Source organism: Rhagoletis pomonella, unplaced genomic scaffold (assembly GCF_013731165.1).
Source record: "Rhagoletis pomonella isolate Grant_MI unplaced genomic scaffold, Rhpom_1.0 Rhpom_scaffold_00009, whole genome shotgun sequence".
Taxonomy (NCBI): Eukaryota; Metazoa; Arthropoda; class Insecta; order Diptera; family Tephritidae; genus Rhagoletis; species Rhagoletis pomonella.
In genome coordinates, this window is record NW_023458563.1 from 36089777 (window position 1) to 36092154 (window position 2378).

A 2378-nucleotide genomic window follows, 5' to 3' on the forward strand; every position below is an offset into this window, starting at 1 on the left:
TCGAACCGGGGATTTATGCGCCAAATTTATTTTTTTTGCTCGAACATTGGCTTTATAATTACTAATAACAGTGATGTTCATATTGGGCGCATCTTTTGACCAGCAAGGGATCGCTAAAGCTTAATTTCTTAGTGCGGATTTAATTTCTGATAACAGTATGCCATCTTCACATGTCGTAATCGTCATCGCTGCAGAAAAGTTCGATATTGCCAGGGACATATTTTGGCATCGTTTCTTCCTCAACCGTGTTGTTGAGCGGTATTATAGCAATATCTATTGACGATGGTCCTTAATTGCTTACAATGGGGCACCGAAATTGCGCATATGGAAACTGTGCATTTAGACATTATTTCGGTTTCAACCGAAACTGTGCATGTATGCTTTATTTCGGTTCTTACCATATGCATTATTTCGGTTTTAAACCGAAACTGTGCATGTATGCATTACTTCGATTTTCTTCATATGCATTATTTCGTTTTTAAAACGAAAGTATGCATATGCATAATTTCGGTATTTTCTCATATGCATTATTTCGGTTTTCAACCGAAACTGTGCATGTATGCATTACTTCGGGTTTTTCATATGCATTATTTCGGTTTTCAACCGAAACTGTGCATGTATGCATACCTTCGTCTTTCACATATGTATTATTTCGGTTTTCATCCGAAACTGTGTATGTATGCTTTATTTCGGTTTTTGCCATATGCATTATTTCGGTTTTGAACTGAAATTGTGCATGCATGCATTATTTCGGTTTTTGTTATATGCATTATTTCGGTTTTCTAACGAAAGTGTGCATATGGATAATTTCGTTTTTTCTAATATGAATTACTTAGTAAGGGTTTTAATCCCTAACCGCGGCTGAAAGCCGCCTACGCAGAGAAAAGTTCTGCGCAAAAATACGTATGCCCTTCTTTTCCGGCAATACTTAGTAAGGGTTATAATCCCTAAGTGCGGCCGAAGGCCGCCTACGCAGAAAGAAGTTCTGCGCAAAAATACTTCCGGTCCCCATTTCCGGCAACACAGAAAGTAGAATTCTACTTAGTAAGGGTTATAATCCTTAAGCTCGGCCGAAGGCCGCCTACGCAGAAAGAAGTTCTGCGCAAAAGTACTTCCGGCCCCCTTTTCCGGCAACACAGAAAGGAGAATTCTACTTAGTAAGGGTTATAATTCCTAAGCGCGGCCGAAGGCCGCCTACGCCGAGAGAAGTTCTGCGCAAAAATACCTCCGCCCTTCTTTTCCGGCAACACAGAAAGGAGAATTCTACATAGTAAGGGTTATAATCCCTAAGCGCGGCCGAAGGCCGCCTACGCAGAAAGAAGTTCTGCGCAAAAATACTTCCGACCCCTTTTCCGGCAACACAGAAAGGAGAATTCTACTTAGTAAGGGTTACAATCCCTAAGCGCGGCCGAAGGCCGCCTACGCAGAGGGAAGTTCTGCGCAAAAATACTTCCGGTCCCCTTTTGCGGCAACACAGAAAGGAGAATTCTACTTAGTAAGGGTTATAATCCCTAAGCGCGGCCGAAGGCCGCCTACCCAGAAAGAAGTTCTGCGCAAAAATACTTCCGGTCCCCTTTTCCGGCAACACAGAAAGGAGAATTCTACTTAGTAAGGGTTATAATCCCTAAGCGCGGCCGAAGGCCGCCTACGCAGAAAGAAGTTCTGCGCAAAAATACTTCCGGTCCCCTTTTCCGGCAACACAGAAAGGAGAATTCTACTTAGTAAGGGTTATAATCCCTAAGCGCGGCCGAAGGCCGCCTACGCAGAGTGAAGTTCTGCGCAAAAATACCTCCGCCCTTCTTTTCCGGCAACACAGAAAGGAGAATTCTACTTAGTAAGGGTTATAATCCCTAAGCGCGGCCGAAGGCCGCCTACTCAAAAAGAAGTTCGTTTTCATGTATGCACTATTTCGGTTTTTGTCATATGCATTACTTCGGTTTTGAGTCGAAACTGTGCATGTATGCATTACTTCGGTTTTTGTCATATGCATTACTTCGGTTTTGAGTCGAAACTGTGCATGTATGCATTACTTCGTTTTTCTCATATGCGTTATTTCGGTTTTCAAACGAAAGTGTGCATGTATGCATTATTTCGGGTTTTTCATATATATATATTATCTCGGTTTTCAACCGAAACTGTGCATATATGCATTATTTCGGTTTTTTTCATATGCATTATTTCGGGTTTCAAACGAAACTGTGCATATATGCATTATTTCGGTTTTTTTCATATGCATTATTTCGGTTTTCAACCGAAACTGTGCATATATGCATTATTTCGGTTTTTTTCGTATGCATTTTTTCGGTTTTTTTCATATGCATTATTTCGTATTGTGGCGAATACTGCGGCAACACAAAGCGAACAACGAGAAATAGGCA